Source organism: Trichechus manatus, unplaced genomic scaffold, assembly GCF_000243295.1.
Source record: "Trichechus manatus latirostris isolate Lorelei unplaced genomic scaffold, TriManLat1.0 scaffold00199, whole genome shotgun sequence".
In the NCBI taxonomy this organism is placed as follows: domain Eukaryota; kingdom Metazoa; phylum Chordata; class Mammalia; order Sirenia; family Trichechidae; genus Trichechus; species Trichechus manatus.
This window is the reverse complement of record NW_004444135.1, coordinates 179,459-197,899: the sequence shown is the minus strand read 5'-3', so window position 1 is coordinate 197,899 and position 18,441 is coordinate 179,459. Positions and strand designations below refer to the sequence as shown.

Genomic DNA, 18,441 nt, shown 5'->3' with positions numbered 1-18,441 from the left:
GACTAAAATTAGGATGTTATTGTATTGGAATGTCATAGTAGAGAAGAAGAGAAGATGGATTTAATAAATAATTGGTAGACAATCAATAACTGGGCTTCATGGTTGATTGGATATAGAAGGCGAAGAAAGTAAGGATGTCACCTTCTCTTAGAGGTTGGGTAGTTAACATTTTCATCAATTAATATTTTTAAATTATAATAAAAAGAGTAAGGTTAGTGGGAAAGATGATTAATTCCATTTTGACAAATTAAGTGTGAGGTGTGTAGGAAATAGTGACATGTTGACGTCTAGTTTCTGAAGCATTGGAGAGAGGAATAAGCTGACATTGTGAACTTACTTTTCATCAGCATTTAGGTGGTTGCTGAAACATTGAGGGTGGATAAGATTACCCAGGAAGAGTACATAGTACAGAATAGGGGCACTAATAGAAAAGACATTGCTTATGTTTTGCTGTTGTTGTTAGATGGTGTCGAGTCAGTTTTGACTCATAGCAACACTATGTACAACAGAATGAAACACTGCCTGGTCCTGCACCACCCTCACAACCATTGCTATGTTTGAGCCCATTGTTGCAGCCACAGTGTCAAACCATCTTATTGAGGGTCTTCCTCTTTTTTGCTGACCCTGTACTTTATCAAGCATGATGTCCTTCTCTAGGGACTGGTCCCTCCTGATAACATGTCCAAAGTACATGAGATGAAATCTCTCCATCCTTGCTTCTAAGGAGCATTCTGGCTGTCCTTCTTCTAAGATAGATTTGTTTTTATTTTTGGCAGTCCATGGCATATTCAACATTCTTTGCCAACACCATAATTCAAAGGCATCAATTCTTCTTCTGCCTTCTTTAGTCATTGTCCAGCTTTCAAATGCATATGAGGCAATTGAAAACACCATGGCTTGGGTCAGAGGCACCTTAGTCCTCAAAGTGACATCTTTGCTTTTTAACACTTACATGGATCTTTTGAAGCAGATTTGCCCAGTGCAATACGTCTTTGATTTCTTGACTGCTGCTTCCATGGGCGTTGATTGTGGATCCAAGTGAATGAAATCTTTCACAACTTTTATCTGTTTATCATGATGTTATTTACTGGTCCCGTTGTGAGGATTTTTTTTTCTTTCTGTTAAGGTGTAATCCATTCTGAAGGTTGTAGCCTTTGATCTTCATCAGTAAGTGCTTCAAGTCCTCTTCACTTTCAGCAAGGAAGATTGCGTCACCTGCATATCACAGGTTGTTAATGAGTCTTCCTCCAATTCTGATGCCCCATTCTTCTTCATATAGTCCAGCTTCTTGGATTATTTGCTCAGCATATAGATTGAATAAGTATGGTGAGAACGTACAACCCTGATGCACACCTTTCCTGACTTTAAACCATGCCATATACCCTTGTTCTGTTAAAACAACTGCCTCTTGATCTATGTACAGGTTCCTCATGAGCACAATTAAGTGTTCTGGAATTCCCATTCTTCAAAATGTTATCCATAATTTGTTATGATCCACACAGTCAAATGCCTTTGTGTAGTCAATAAAACACAGGTAAACATCTTTCTTGTATTTCTGCTTTCAGCCAAGATCCACCTGACATCAGCAATGATATCCCTCATTTCATGTCCTCTTCTAAATCCATTTTGAATTTCTGGCAATTCCCTGTCAATGTACTGCTATAATAGTTTTTGAATTATCTTCAGCATAATTTTACCAGTGGTGCAGTGGTTAAAGCACTTGACTGCTAACCAAAAGGTCAGCAGTTCAAAACCACTAGCTGCTCTGCAGGAGAAAGATGTGGCAATCTGCTTCCGTAGAGATTTACAGCCTTGGAAACCCTATGGGGTCACTATGAGTCAAAATCGACTCAACAGCAGTGAGTGATATTAATGATATCGTTCAATAATTTCCACATTCTGTTGGATCATCTTTGCAGTGGGTATGTATATGAATCTCTTCCAGTCAGTTGGCCAGGTAGCTGTCTTCCAAATTTCTTGGCATAGATGAGTTAGCGCTTCCAGCGTTGCATCCATTTGTTGAAACATCTCAACTGATATTCCATCAATTCCTGGAAGCTTGTGTTTCTGCTGCCAATGCCTTCAGTGCAGCTTGGAATTCTTCCTTCAGTACCATTGATCAACGTTCTGAAATAGTTGAATCATTTCAGTGATAGGTTAATAGCTATACACCTACAAGGAAGACCAGTTAATATGCTAATGCTTAGTGAAGAAGAATTTGAGGTTGGATTTGTCCAAGATATGATAGAAAGAAAACAATTCCTTCAATCTCAAATTAAAATTCACTGGAAAGGATTACTATTTCGGAAGTTGCCTTTTGAAGTATATCTATAAGAATACTATTATATCAAATGAAAACATCTTCTATTTATTAGCTATACTAATCAGGACTCCTTCAACAAAGAATAGCAACTTTACCTGAACTAGCATGAATAAAAGACCTCGTTGTTCATGTAACCTGAAGTCTAAGGGGAGGCGCTGGCTCCAGGCATGGCATCGGTGGTCTCCCTCCAACTCTATTGTTGTTGCTAGTTGCCAGTTGCCGTGGAGTCGATTCCAACTCACGGCTTTACTCTATGTTGACTTCATTCTCAGGCAACTATCCACACAAATGCAAAGAAAATATTCTAGGATTAATTTGAAAGTAAAACTAATGACAACAAAGAAGCAAGTCCCTGTTTTCCCTACTGTCCATTTCTGACCTCCCCAAAAGAACTCTGATGGTTTGACTTTGATCACATGGATATCAGCTGAACCTATCACTGTGTTCAGAAGGATGATATATTCTGATTAGTTGCCCTGGATTATGGCACACCCCACAGCAATAAAGATAAAGCCTTATATGATTTGACAGCCCTATCAGAATCACATGGAGTTGGGGAAGGAATACAAGGCAAATAAAAAGGTAGTCAAAGTCCACTGATGTAATTTAGTTGTTTACTGATTGAATAGTTCTGAAATGGAAGGAATACAAGGCAGATAAAAAGGTAGTTGATGGCCACTGATTTAATTTTCTTATTCACTAAATGAATAGAATACACTAAACCAAATCTCTAAAGTGGTTTTGAAGCAAGTTTGTGCTTTTTATATCTTGAAAGGGAGACCACTCGATACTTGAAAATTTTTTTTAACATTTTAGTTTTAAATAATTCTAGCATTAGAGAGAAGCTTCACAGATAGTTCAGGCAGTTCCCATGTATCTTTCACTCAGCTTCCCCTAATGATCTTACATATCCGTAGTGCAATTGCTTGACACTTTTTTATCCCAGATAAGATAGCATCCTTTCTAAAACATTGTGGCATGAATTTCCCGTCAATTAAGATGAGATGTGACTTATATTTAATAAGAAAAAGATTCAAATATCATAAAGTTCTCAAAGTCAAGAACATTTGACACTTTTACCCCATTCCAGCTGTATTTTAGATAAAAAGCTTACTTGTCTAAATAATAAACTGGACTTTTTTCTTCTGCCAGGGAACTGATGAAAGGTACTGGAGAAATGACTAAATAATAGATGGGGAATATCAATCAACAGAGAAATGGAAACCATAAAAAAAGAGCTAAACATATATTCAATTAACTCAAAAGGTACAATTTCTGATATAACAACATTTACTGGATGGATTTAACAGTGCCTGGACATAGCAGGCAGTCTCTGTAGTGCAATTGGCTAGCGCGTTTGGCTGTTAACCAAAAGGTTGGTGGTTCGAGTCCCCCTAGGGACACAACTCAGATTTTTGGAGCTCTGGTGGCATAGTGGATAAGAGCTCGGCTGCTAACCAAAAGGTTGGCAGTTTGAATCCACGAGCCGGTCCTTGGAAACCCTGTGGAGCAGTTCTACTCTGTCCTATAGGGTCATTATGAGTCGGAGTAGACTTGATGACAACAGGTTTGGTGTTTTTGGTTTGGACACAGCAGAAGAAAGGTTCAGTGTGTTAATCTGGATTTTCTGAGAAGCAGACACCAAGAAGGGATTAAACTCACAAGGATTTTATTAGTGAAGATACTTGTGAGAGAAGACAGGGAGGGAGCTGGAGAAGTCTGGGAAAGCCATCAGATTGTGATGAAAGACTGTATCCAAGTAAAGGAGAGAGAGGACGATTGGATGGAAGTGTCGTACATTACGATGCAGTCTAAAGAAAGTTCAGCAAGGCCATTGGAGAGTTCTTGAGCCAAAGTCAGGCATCAAAGGACCCCTGTGTCTCCCAGGAAGAGGCTTGCCTCAGTTCCCTGCCATGCTCATTAATGGAAAGTGTACCCTTGGCACAAATGCAGTAATAGATTTCAGAGCACAGTAGCAGAAGCCGTTGAGCAACTACTCTCTCTGAACCTGGAGATGTGAGAGCTGTATTCTCATGGCTGCTGGCAGTCCACCCCTTTCATTTCACAAATTCTCTTTTCCATACAGGTTCAGGGAGCAGCTCCTTCATGGTTCCTGTAGACCTTCCTTCCTGAGGGAAGTTAGTGTATAAAATATAGCCTCTGTTGCTGCAGTTGCTCTCAGGTCCACAACTGGTACTTATCCTCTCCCTTCTCCCCATCCCATAGTTCAAGATCACAGGTTTTCCCCACCGGTGCCCTGAACTTGCATAACAGACCTGGCTTGGCTGGACATTCAAATATCTCTGGAGCTCTGCTACCCTAACAATTAGGTGGTCAGCCTGCCATTCAGCTGTGCCTGCCCTTCCATTGCAGAAATAAGGGCCTCTTTGTAAGCTACCCCTGAGGCTCTGTTGGCTTGTCCCCTGAGCTACTAAATATTTGTTAACAGTCCTCAATCTCTCATTATCCTTCTGTAGGACATCAGTATAATTCAGCCACCTCCACTGTCTTCGTAGGCACTGTTTCCGCAGATTTTTCAAATGGCTGTGTCATCTTACCTTTCACAATATTGCTCTCCACTGAAACATTTTCCCAATTCACCACCAGTGAAATTTTAGCAACTGAGCCACTACGTTTTGCCAAGAACTACCTTTGCTCCATGAGGAACCTGTACATAGACCAAGAGGCAGTGTTTCAAATAAAACAAGGAGATACCGCATGGTTTAAAGTCAAGGAAGGTGTGCATCAGGGTTGTATCCTTTCACCATACTTATTCAATCTGTATGCTAACCACATAATTTGAGAAGGTGGACTATATGAAGAAGAGCATGGCATCAAGATTGGAGGAAGACTCATAACAATCTGCAGTATACAGATGACACAACCTTGCTAGCTGAAAGTGAAGAGGACTTGAAGCACTTACTGATGAAGATCAAGAACCACAGCCTTCACACAACAGAGGGTTCTGGACAGAGCTGGAGAAGGATGCAGAACATAATTCTAACTCACAAAAAAAAACAGCAGATTTACTGGCCTAAATGAGACTGGAGAAATCCCAAGAGTATGGCCCCCAGACACCTTTTTATCTCAGTGGTGAAATTATCTCTGAGGTTCACCATTCAGCCTCGGAGTGGACAGCCCCATAAAACCAAATGAGACTAATGAGGTACAGTAGTCCAGTGGCAAGGGCCAGAAGGAAGAAGGGGACAATGAAGCTGGTGATAGGGAACCCAAGGTTGAGTAAGGATATTGTTGATGTGTTGTGAGATTGTTAACCATTGTCATAGGGCAACATTTGTAGTAACTGTTAAATGAGAAACTTTTTGTTCTGTAAGCCTTCATCTTAAGTGAGAATAACAGCACAACTGGAAGAGCGTAGTCAATGTCACTGAACTATGCATGTAGAAATTTTTGAAATGGTGTCTCTTTGGCTATGTGTATTTTCACCAAAAAAAAGGTTGAGAAGTTAGAGGGTTGACATGTTGTGGGGTTGTTAATCAATGTCATAAAACAATATGTGTACTACTGTTTCATGAGAAACTATTTGTTCTGTAAGCCTTCACCTGAAATACAATAAAAAATAATAATAAAAAAAAACCAAAAAACTACAGCCTTCAGTATGAATTACACCTCAACATACGGAAAAAAAAAATTCTCACAACTGGACCAATAAGCAACATCATGATAAAAGGAGAGAAGATTGAAGTTGTCAAGGATTTTATTTTACTGGGATCCACAATCAATGCCCATGGAAGCAGCAGCCAAGAAATCAAACAACACATTGCACTGGGAAAATCTGCTGCAAAAGAGATCTTTAAAGTGTTAAAAAGCAAAGATAATCACTTTAAGGACTAAGGTTTGCCTGACCCAAGCCATAGTGTTTTCAATTGGCTTATATGCATGCGAAAGCTGGACAATGAATAAAGAACACAGAAGAAGAATTGATGCCTTTGAATTATGGTGTTTAAAAAAAAAAAATCATTGCTGTCGAGTCAATTCCAACTCATAGTGACCCTATAGACAGAGTAGAACTGCCTTATAGGGTTTCCAAGGAGCACCTGGTGGATTCGAACTGCCCACCTTTTGGTTAGCAGCCGTAGCTCTGAACCACTATGCCACCAGGGTTTCCATTATGGTGTTGATGAAGAATATTGAATACACCATGGACTGCCAGAAGAACGAACAAATCAGTCTTGGAAGAAGTACAGTCAGAATGCTCCTTAAGAGCAAGAATGGTGATACTTCGTCTCACATACTTTGGACATGTTATCAGGAAAGACCAGTCTGATAACTGAGAAGGACATCATGCTTGGAAAAGTAGAGGGTCAGCAAAAATGAGGAAGACCCTCAATGAGATGGATTGACACAGTGGCTGCAATGATGGACTCAAACATAGCAATGTGAGGATGGCACAGGACCAGGCATTGTTTCTTTGTTGTACACAGGGCGCTATGAGTCAGAACTAACTCGATGACACCTAACAGCATTTTATCTTCTCTTTTCTTATATGTTATTGTTTTCAGTAATTCTTCTAGGATTTACAATATACACCTTTAACTGGGCTCTGTTTGAATTCTTGCTCCATGCTCTGAAGACTGAAAACTGCCTCAGGCAGTGACCTGGGGCAATCAATGGCCCACCTTGTTGTTTCCTTTCTCTCAAGGATAATAATGCTGTGCTGCCAGTCATCTAATATCTGAAAACAGTTGTTTAACATACTTTATCCAATTTTCCAGTTGGGGGAGGGTGTCTTAGTTATCTACTGCTACTATAACAGAAATACCACAAGTGGATGGCTTTAACAAAGAGAAATTTATTCTCTCACAGTCTAGTAGGCTAGAAGTCCAAATTCAGGGTGACAACTCCAGGGGAAGGCTTTCTCTTTCTGTTAGCTCTGGAAGAAGGTCCTTGTCATCAGTCTTCCCCTGGTCTAGGAGCTTCTCAGCACAGGGACCCCGGGTCAAAAGGATGTGCTCTGCTCCTGGCACTACTTTCTTGGTGGTATGAGGTCCCCCATGACTCTCTGCTTGCTTCTGTCTTTTATATCTCAAAAGAGATTGACTCAAGATACAACCTAATCTTATAGACTGAGTCCTACCTCATTAACATCATAGAGGTAAGATTTACAACACATAGGAAAATCACATCAGATGACAAAATAGTGGACAACCACACAATACTGGGAATCATGGCCTAGCCAAGCTGATGCACATTTTTGGGGGACACAATTCAATCCATAGTGGGGGGAGGATAAATCTAGACCCTGTTACTCCATTATGGCTGAAACAGAAGCTGATCTGCACTTTTAAAAGAGCTCTCTGGCTGCTATGCAAGGAATAGATTGCCATGGAGCAGAAATGGAAGCCAAGTGTCCTTTCTGGAATTATTGCAGTAGTCTAAGTGAGAGATGATGGTGCTTAGAGCAGTGTTGGTAGCTGTCAAAAAGGCAAGGACCAGTTGGCTAGTAAATGCATTTTGGGCCAGAACTGGCAGTACCTGCTGATAGATTGGATTTAGGGCAGGGAGAAAGGGGCAGAAATGGACATTAATAGAAGGGAGGAATTAAGAATGAGCAGAAGTTTTGGCTTGAGCAACTGATTGAATGATAGTGTCATTTACTAAGAGGGGAAGACAGGGGGATGAGCAGAATCCGGGTTTCCTTTTGGGTCAAGTTGTCTGAAACGGCCATTCTTTTTCTGGAAGTATAAATGCAAAAATACATATTTTTCTCCCTAGAGTAAGGGACTTTTAAAATATGTTTTTCATGTATTTTATAGTAGTGTTTATGTCTCTTTTTCCTAGACCATGAGCTCTTTGAGGACAGAGGACATACAGAACACATAATAGTTCTTTAATCAATATTGTGTGTGTATATAAAACTGGAGGATCTAATCAACTTGGTATCAGAATTAAAAGCTCTGTGTGTGTGTGTGTGTGTGTGTGTGTGTGTGTAAAACTGGAGGATCTAATCAACTTGGTATCAGAATGAAAAGCTGAGTGTTCTAGGTTAGAGGAGAGAGAGTACTAAATCTCTAGAGAAGATCTAGAATCCTCTGCTATTTTTTCTTGGAAACCAACTTAAGAATCTCAGTAAGGATAAAAAATATGTATTAACTCATAAATGTGTGTTTATATAACCTTAGATAGAACTAGAGAAGATGCCTTGTGATTTTGATAACATTTGTTTCCATAAAGAATAAAAATCCTTCTTTGAATTGAAAAACACAGCAGTGAAATGAGCAATAGGCTCAAGTGTGTGTCTAATAACATGCTGACATATCTAAATACACTGCTTAAAAACTAGTCTTTCTCAGCTGAGTGCTATAGTCTATAGTTTTGCTTTCACGGAGCTTTCTATGGTCACAGATGGCTTTATTTCTATAATCGTTAGCTGCAATGTTATTAAAATTACAAATTGATGCTGCATTTTGTGGGGGTAGATGAGAAGACAGTAACCCTAAGTGGCAGTGAAAGGCCCAGCTACCTAAAACTTTTTTTTGTTGTAATTAAAAAATTAACTATTACACTCACTAGAATAGGTTAAAGTATTGTTTAAAAATATCAATTAAAATAAAAAATGTATTATTGTATGTATTACATAGCATGGTAAATATTGCCTAATGTGGGAAGACTGTGTATAGAGAAGGAGCCCTGGTGGCACAGTGGGTAAGCACTTGGCTGCTAACTGAAGGGTTGGCAGTTTGAATCCACCAGCCACTCAACAGGAGAAAGATGTGGCATTCTGCTTTCATAAAGATTTATAGCCTTGGAAACCATATGGGGCAGTTCTACTCTGTCCTATAGGGTTACTATGAGTTGGAACCGAATCAATGGCAACAGGTTTGGTTTTTTTGTTTTGGTATGTATGCAAAGGTTAAGAGCTTACTGTATTGTAGACTTTCTATGACTTACTGACCCTGTGATCTTGGGTGAGTTACTTAACCTATCGAAGCCTCAATGTATTCAACTATAAAATGGGACTAATGATATCTACCACACTGGGTTGTTGTAAGAGTTAGGGAAGAACAGAATATGATGAAATAATACCCTGCATAGGTAAGATTTGATGTGGAGGAAGAGGTTGGGAAAGGCCTGGAGCACAGAGCTCTACCGTGGAAGGAGAGAGGACTTGGCTAGGCACATTAGTGAACAGATTCCAGTTGGGGATTCTGTAAGGCATTCAGCACACTTCAGAAAAAGGGGCAGGACGGGATGGGGCAGAGGGTGGGGGGTAAGGGGTGTGCAAACATCATCAGAAGATTTGGAGCTGGTGCAAAAAATCACCATGCCTATTTAGCAGTTTTACTTAGGACAAGTCTAAATAAATATTTACCTAAACTTAAAATAGGAAGAAGACTTCTTAAGTTTGGAAACAACAAAAAAACAGTCATATGAAAATTTAATTAAGTTTGACTTCCCAAGGAAAAAAACACCCTTTTAAGTTCTGCCCTTCAAAAATATTAAAAGAATTAAAAAGTGAACAGAAATTTAATAAACAGAAATTATTTTTTTAAATCTCACAGAAGGCCTTCCATGTAAAGATAGTGGATTAAACACACACATCTGCTTTTGCTCCTTCTCAAAACCCCATTAAGCAGTGAAGTGATTTTCATAAAGGTATAAATCCACAAGGATAGAGAGAAAAATGAAAGGAGACAACAGAAACAAAAGTCTGGAGCTGGAAAACAGATGGAGTGGTAAATGGCTTAGCAAATCCCCCAAAATAGAATCTTAAAGTCAGCAGCAGGGAAAGCTGAGACTCAGCCCAATTTACATAGCAGGATCTCCAAGATTCAGGTACTGGCAGCATCCATTACCTCTGGAAGTGGGGGTGAGTGGAGAGAAGCTAAAAACAGGATGATTGGTTGAAAGCCTAGAAGTAGTTGGATCCCGAGGTCTCCTCCCAGCTCTGCAGCTGGCCACTGTCCCTCCCCAGCCCTGGTGAGACCATGAACGTATATTCCCTGAAGAGATTAAAGTAGAAGAATTCTGGGTTGGAGGACACCAGGCATGATTAAGAGTGGGCCAGACAGTACCCAAAATAGAGGTTAAGGAAACACATAATCCAATTCTGAGACACCTAGGCCTCTTCTCCCAGAAAGCTGGCAGCCAGGTCCCTGTCTTTAAGGAAGGAAATCAGATGAGTTTTTTTCTGAGGAGTTTGACCAGCTCAATAAAATGGATCTACAGCTGCTGACACTGAAGCGTCTCAAACTAAACAATCTGGCCATTGTGAAGCTCATATTAAACCACGCCCTCAGAGCTTGCAAGCAGCTTTTTAGGTCACTACTCTTGAAGACATGAAAGCAACCAGATTACCAGATATCTGAGGGAAGCCTCCAATATGAAAGATAGAAACCAAGGAAATAAATAGGAAAAAAAGCAACTTGGAGGAAACAAACCTTGCAAGAAAGAAGAAAACTAAAAAAAAAGAAAGGAAAAAAAAATGCTACCGTCAATATTCTCAGGGAGATAAGAAAAGGTAATACTACGTGAAACAAGAACAGGATACTATTTAAAATGGTGGAAATGTCCCTCGGAAGAAAAAAAAAGCACTTGGAAATTAAAATTATGAATATAATAGCAAAAATAAAACATTCAATATAAGAGCTGAAAGAAAAAACAAAGGAAATCTTCAGAAAACAAGGTAAAAAATAAGCAGATGAAAAATAGGAAACTCATGCAGGAACATTAGAGGTCCAACTAGAAGGTCTAAAATCCTAATAATAGAAGTTCCAGAAGCAGAGAACAAAAAAATGTATGAGAGTATTCAAAGAAATAATTCAATAAAATGTCTCAGAACTGAGGCACGCCAGCCTACAGATTAAAAGAGCCCACTGAGCACACAGCACAATGGATAAAAATAGATCCACACCAAGGCACATCATGGTGAAAATCAGAAAACTTTAGACAAAGAGAAGATCTTGCAAATTACCATAAATATAAATCACTTAATCAAAACAGGAATTAGAAATGAAATCCGAATACTTGATGCATCTGAATGTCTTGCAAGGGTATTTAGTCATTTGATAGAGAATTTGGAGTTGAATTGCTGAGAAGTACATAGAAAACTAAATAAAATTCTAACTATGAACTCTAGAGTAAACAAAAAGTACAAGAAAGGAAAAGCAATCATAGTTACCTACATGACTCTGCTGTGAATAGTGTTTATATAGTTGCAACAGAGTCAAACCCAAAACCAAACCCATTGGCATTGAGTTTATTCCAACTCATAGTAACCCGATAGGGCAGAACAGAACTGCCCCGTAGGGTTCCAGGGAGGAGCTGGTAGAACTGCCAACCTTTTAGTTAGCAGCTGTAGCTCTTAACCACTGTCCCACCAGGGCTTCTGTAAAGACACTAAGCTCTATATAATGATATTACCAAAATTTTAATATAACTATATTAGAAGGATGTTGAGAATAATCTTAATTTGTGGTGGAATTGAGGGAGGAAAAAAAGAGCTAAATTCTCATGTTACATGTTGTTGTTAGTTGTCATCGAGTCGGCTCTGACCCGTGTCCACCATATGTATAACAGAACAAAATGTTGCCCGGTCCTGCACCATCTTCATGATCTTTGATATATTTGAGCCCATTGTTGTGGCTACCGTGTCAATCCATCTCATTGAGGGTTTTCCTTGTTTTCACTGACCCTCTACTGTACATGGTATCCTTTTCTAGCAAATGATTTTTCCTAATGATATGCCCAAAGTAAGCAAGACGAAGACTATCGCTATCCTAGCTTCTAAGGAGCACTCTAGCTGTACTTGTTCCAAGACAGATTTGTTCATTCTTCTGGCAGTCCTTGGTACATTCAATATTCTTCGCCCACACCATAATAGAAAGGCATCAATTCTTCTGTCTTGTTTTTTCATTATCCAGCTTTTGCATGCATATGAGGCGATTATAAGGACCATGGCTAGGGTCAGACGCACGTTAGTCATCAATATGTTACATAGTAGCATGCCTAAAGTTTAAAAATCAAGAAATATAAATATGTAACTTTATCAGCAGACAGAGATCATCACGGCAGCAAGAGTAGTGGCCCTTATATAAAGCAGAGTGACTACAGAGATGCAGCCCGCAGATTTGATTGTGTTTAAGACATTCCTTGCTCTGGATTTGTAGAGAGGCACAAGAAGGGGAATGGCCATTTTGGGAGATCTGCTGAATCTCAGCTCCATTTAGCCAAGATAACCTTACTATATGTCACAGTATGGTATTACGTGGACTCTGGGGGTGGGGGAGGGCATGATAATGCACCACTTAGACTTCCTAATGCGAGCAGGATAGTTGACAGACAGCCCCACTTCCAACAACATTGCACCAAGGCCATGCTTGCCTGAGGCTGCTCCCAGCCAAAGACTGAGCATGGTGGGGGGCTGGGTCAGGTCCATTCCTGCAGGGTGCTCCTCTAACGGGTGACTTTGGCTTGAGGGCTTCCCATCAACCTGGCCAAAACTTTCTTAGAACTGAGGCTCTTCCAACTCAGCCTTCCTTCCTTTCCCTTCTCCTTTCACAGATGTCAGACCTACCTGGTAGTCAGAAGGTTCTCCCTGCGTCCTCCCACTTCCTCCCCTAGACCTTTGCGGGCATGTCCCTCAATAAATCTCTTGCATCTCTGATGCTGCCTTGGCGTCTGCTTATCAAAGCACCCAAGTAAGCACAGACTCCTTATTTTACATTTCTGGTTTCCTGACTTCTTCAAACATCTGATTTTATTTTAAAAGGATTATTTTTGAAGTACAGGCTTTATTAAGATCTAGAAACAAACTAGAAAGGGGTTGTATTTAAGACTCACTAACTGGCGGGAATCGGAGCCCTGGTGGTGTAGTGATTAAGCGCTTGGCTGCTAACCAAAAGGTCAGCGATTTGAACCCACCAGCAATTCCATGGGAGAAAGATGTGCAGTCTGCTTCCATAAAGATGACAGCCTTGGAAACCCTGTGGGGCAGTTCTCCTCTGTCCTTTAGTGTTACTATGAGTCAGAATCTAATCTACGGCAATGGGTTTGGTTTTGGTTTTAACTGGAGGGATCTAAAAGATATGTGGAGTTCACGTAAGGAATACCCAGAAAGAACTGGGGAAGAGAACTCTGCAATGGGATCTCAGAATTACTGATATGATGGGTATTATTGTCAATAACCCACTTCTCATGTCCAAGTCTTTGAGAGAAGAGGATCCCACACAGAGCTATTTGGCCTATTTATGCAGTTCTTTCATCTCTACCACAGTGCACAGGTGCTCTAGGTGGTTTGAGAGTAGCCTCACACTTTACTTGGAATCATTGTTCCCAAACCCCAAGACTGATGCACAGTCTGTCCCACCCTCTAGACCTCTTCTGCACTCATGATGACTTTCCAAGGACCTTTTTCCTTCTTCATGATCTGGCTCCAGTGATGCTTCTCCCCACACCTGAGTCCATCAGACATATCTAATTGTGAAAAAAGTTCAATTCCTTTTCCACAGGACTCTTGAGTGTCATTCAAATGAGGAAACATGACGGGGCACATGTTTAACAGACCCCAAACATTCCATTTTGAGCAGACATAAGCTTCATAAGGGAAGTGTTTCCTGACATCTCAGGCTAGCCTGTCTCACGATCAACTCCCTGCAGCCAAGGTAACTTTATTACACACGTATATTGTTACATGGATTCCTTAATTTACACTCTTGGTTCCTAAACTTTGAAAATATTTTATTTTATTTTTACATAATTATGTTCTGAGATAAATAGATTATACCAATTAAGCATTTAGTGTTCGTAAGGAAAAAACAGAAGTATGTTCTTCAAAGGAAGTCATCAAATTAAAAGTGAAATACGAAAGCAATAAAATCATTATAATGCTTTCTCTTGAAAACAAATGGTTATCACATAAAAAAACAATTATGGGCTTATTGACTGTCTCAAAAATACACACAGACCTTTGGCATTTAATGTACTCCACCATATGGTGCCTGAGCTAGTGACATCTATTTTTATAATCCTGCTAATGTTCTTTGTACATGTGTTAAACAATCAGGATGAAATGCTATTACTATCAAAGATAGCCAGATGAGGATAATTCATTTTGGACAGGAATTACAAGCAGCTGGAACTGGAAGAAGAATTGTGACGTTCACTTTCATTTTACATTCAAGCTTGTTTTTCTCCAAGTGCTTTTTCTATACAGAGACTATGCTACCACTAGATGGCAGCAGTGCAGTCGCACTCTGGTGGTCTTTAAACGGCAAGTCAAATAAAAGCCAGGAAACTGATTTAGGACTACCCATCAGCCTGGTGGAAACTTCCTTAGAGCTGAGACTTGCGTTGCTTTCATCCATCCATCCGATCCAACCATCCATCCATTTATTCAATAAATACTGTTATTGTTGTTGTGTGCCATGGAGTCAGACTCATAGCAATCATATATGCCCAGAGTAGAACTGCCCCATAGGGTTTCCTAGGCTGTAATCTTTATGGGAGCTGATCGCCAGGTCTTTTCTACTACAGAGCAGCTGGTGGGTTCAAACTGCTGACCTTTCGGTTAGCAGCTGAGTGCTTAACCATTGTACCACCAGGGCTCCTTTCAGTAAATACTAGTTGCCTTTAAAAGAACTCTTGATAATGATGCAGTTGAGTTTAAAACAATATTACCAAAACCACACCTAAAGATAACTCAAGGAGACAAGACAAAGGAAACAGATTGAAGTGCATTGTTCCCACACAGCCTGTATGGTGGAGAAGTCTGAAAGTAGACGCCGGGATGTTTTCAAGCACAAGAGATCAAGCAAAATCTGGGAGGCAGTGAGGGGCTAGCAGATGGCCCAATAACAGAGCTCTGAGAGCCATTTCTTGGAGTTAGAAACCCTAAATAATCCAAAACCAAAACTTTGGAATCAGAGGAAGTGGATAGGCATCAGAATCAGGAAAAGGGTGGTGTAGATGAATTTTTGCTGCTGGCTTTCTTGTAGGTCAAGGTGATTTTATAGAGCTTTCATACAACCAGCTCTGACAGAGGCAGTCTGGTACCCAGTCTATTAATGTTTAACTACTATTATTTTCCTTTTACACTATCAAAGAGAGAAGCATTTGATTCCTTTGTGTACATATTTGCCACTTGTACACTTCCTTCCTGCTCTGTTTTTTCCAGCCTAAATTTCACCTATATCTGCTAAGAGTTGTATCTTCTCTATTAAGGGACCTCTATGACTACCCCTCATAGACCTCATAGGGTCGCTATGAGTTGGAATCAACTCGACGGCCACGAATTTTTTTTTGTTTTTGATTTATGACTACCCCTAAGGAGCCCTGGTGGTGGAGTGGGTAAGTGCTCAGCAGCTAACTGAAAGGTTGGCAGTGCAAACCCACTAGCCGTTCTGTGGGAGAAACATATGGCAGTCTGCTTCCATAAAGATTTCAGCCTAGGAAAGCCTATGAAGCAGTTCTACTCTGTCGTATAGGATTGCTATGAGTCAGAGTCAACTTGATGGCAATGGGTTTGGCTTTGGTTTGTGACTACACCAAAACTAACAAGAGAAGTGGGTTAGTTTCCTGATCCAACTTCTTTAGTTCAAACTGCCCTTTCTCAAGCACATCAAAAAGGCAATTTTTTTGTTTGCTTTTCTTTTTTTTGGTTTTTAATTTTATTGTGCTTTCGGTGAAAGTTTACAGTGCAAGTTTCTCATTCAAAAAATTATACACGAATTGTTTTGTGACATTGGTTGCAATCCCCACAATGTGTCTGTACTCTCTCCCTTTCCACCCTGGGTTCTCCATTGTCCATTTGTCTGGTTTTCCTGTCCCTTCCTGCCTTCTTGTCTTTGCTTTTGGGTAGGTGTTGCCTGTTTGATCTCGCATACTTGACTGAACTAAGAAGCACGTTCCTCGTGTGTGTTATTGTTTGTTTTATAGGCCTGTCTAATCTTTGGCTGAAAGGTGGACTTCGTGAGTGTCTGCAGTTCTAAGTTAGTAGAGTGTCTGGGGGCCATGGTCTTGGCGGTTCCTCCAGTCTCTGTCAGACCAGTAAGTCTGGGGTTTTTTTGTGAATTTGAATTTTGTTTTACATTTCTCTCTCGATCTGTCTGGGATCCCTTTCAGAGTGGTCAGTGGTGGTAACCAGACACCATCTAGTTTTTCTGGGCTCAGGCTGGTGGAGGCTATGGTACTTGTGGTCCATTAGTCCTTTGGACTAGTATTTCCTTTGTGTCTTTGGTTTTCTTCATTCTCCTTTGCTCCGGATGGGATGGGAACAGTCGACGTATCTTAGATGACCACTTGCAAGCTTTTAAGACCCCAAATGCTACTCACCAAAGTTGGACGTATGACATTTTCTTTAATTTTAATTTTTTTAGCTTTTTTGAAATTGTTGTGCTTTAACTGAAAGTTTACAATTCAGTTAGTCTTTCATACAAAAATTTATACATACATTGTTTTGCGACCCTAGTTGCTTTCCCTATACTGTGACAGCATACTCTTCCTTTCCAACACGGATTTCCCGTGTCCATTTAACCAGCTCCTGACCCTCTCTGCCTTCTCAGCTCGCCTCTGGACAGGAACTGTTCATTTAGTCTCATGTATCTACTTGAGCTAAGAAGCACACCCTTCACGAGTATCATTTTATGTCTCATAGTCCAGTCTAATCTTTGTCCGAAGAGTTGGCCTTGGGAATGGTTTTAGTTTTGGACTAACAGAGAGTCAGGGGGCCATGTCTGTCAGGGTCCCTCCAGTCTCAATCAAACCATTAAGCCTGGTCTTTTTACTAGCATTTGAGTTCTGCACCCCACTTTTCTCCTGCTCCATCAGGGACTCTTTGTTGTGTTCCCTGTCAGGGTGGTCATTGGTGGTAGTCAGGCACCATCTAGTTCTTCTGGTCTCAGGCTGATGGAGTCTCTGGTTTATGTGGCCCTTTCTGTCTCTTGGGCTAATACTTTCCTTGTGTACATGGTGTTTTTCATTCTTCTTTACCCCAGGTGGGTTGGGACCAACTGATGCATCTTAGATGGCAGCTCGCTAACTTTTAAGACCCCAGATGCCACTCACCAAAGTGGGATGCAGAACATTTTCTTAAAAAATTTTGTTATGCCAGTTGACCTAGATGTCCCCTGAAAGCATGGTTCCCAGACCTTACCCCTGCTACTCTGTCCCTCGAAGTGTTTGGTTGTATTCAGGAAACTTCTTAGCTTTGGTTTAGTCCAGTTGTGCTGATTTCCTCTGTAGTGTGTGCTGTCCTTCCCTTCACCTAAAATAATTCTTGTCTGCTTTCTAGTTAGTGAAGACTCGTCTTCCTCCTTCCCCACCCTCCTAACCATCAAAGAATGTTGTTTTCTGTGTTTAAACCTTTTCTTGAGTTCTTATAATAGTGGTCTTATACAATATTTGTCCTTATGCAACTAAGTTCACTCAGCATAATACCTTCCAGATTCCTCCATGTTATACGATGTTTCACGGATTCATTATTGTTCTTTATCGTTGCATAGTATGCCATTGTGTGAATATACCATAACTTGTTTATCCATTCATCTGCTGATGGGCACCTAGGTTGTTTTCATCTTTTGGTATCATGAACAGTGCTGCAATGAACATGGGTGTGCATATATCTATTCATGTGGCGGCTCTTAATTCTCTAGGATATATTCCAAGGAGCTGGATTGCTGGATCATATGGTACTTCTATTTCTAGCTTTTTAAGGAAGTGCCAAATTGATTTCCAAAGTGGTTGTACCATTTTACTTTCCCACCAACCGTGTATAAGTGTTCCAGTCTCCACAACCTGTCTAACATTTATTATTTTATTTTTTTGGATTAATGCTAACCTTGTTGGAGTGAGATGGTATCTCATTGTAGTTTTTTGATTTGCATTTCTCTAATGGCTAATGATCGTGAGCATTTTCTCATGTGTCTGTTAGCCCCCTGAATGTCTTCTTTGGTGAAGTCCCTGTTCCTAGTCTTTGCCCATTTTATAATTGGGTTGTTTGTCTTTCTGTTGTTGAGGTTTTGCAGTATCTTGTAGATTTTAGAGATTAGACACTGATCGGACTGGTAGCCAAAATTTTTTCCCAGTCTGTAGGTTGTCTTTTTACTCTTTTGGTGAAGTCTTTTGATGAGCGTAAGTGTTTGATTTTTAGGAGCTCCCAG

General features: G+C 40.2%; 1 non-coding gene across 1 annotated transcript; it reads left to right on the top strand.

The window, feature by feature from the left end:
- Positions 1 to 3,652: 3,652 nt before the first annotated feature.
- TRNAN-GUU (transfer RNA asparagine (anticodon GUU)) lies at positions 3,653 to 3,726 on the top strand. The gene has a single exon. It is a non-coding gene; the product is annotated as a tRNA-Asn (tRNA).
- Positions 3,727 to 18,441: the final 14,715 nt, after the last annotated feature.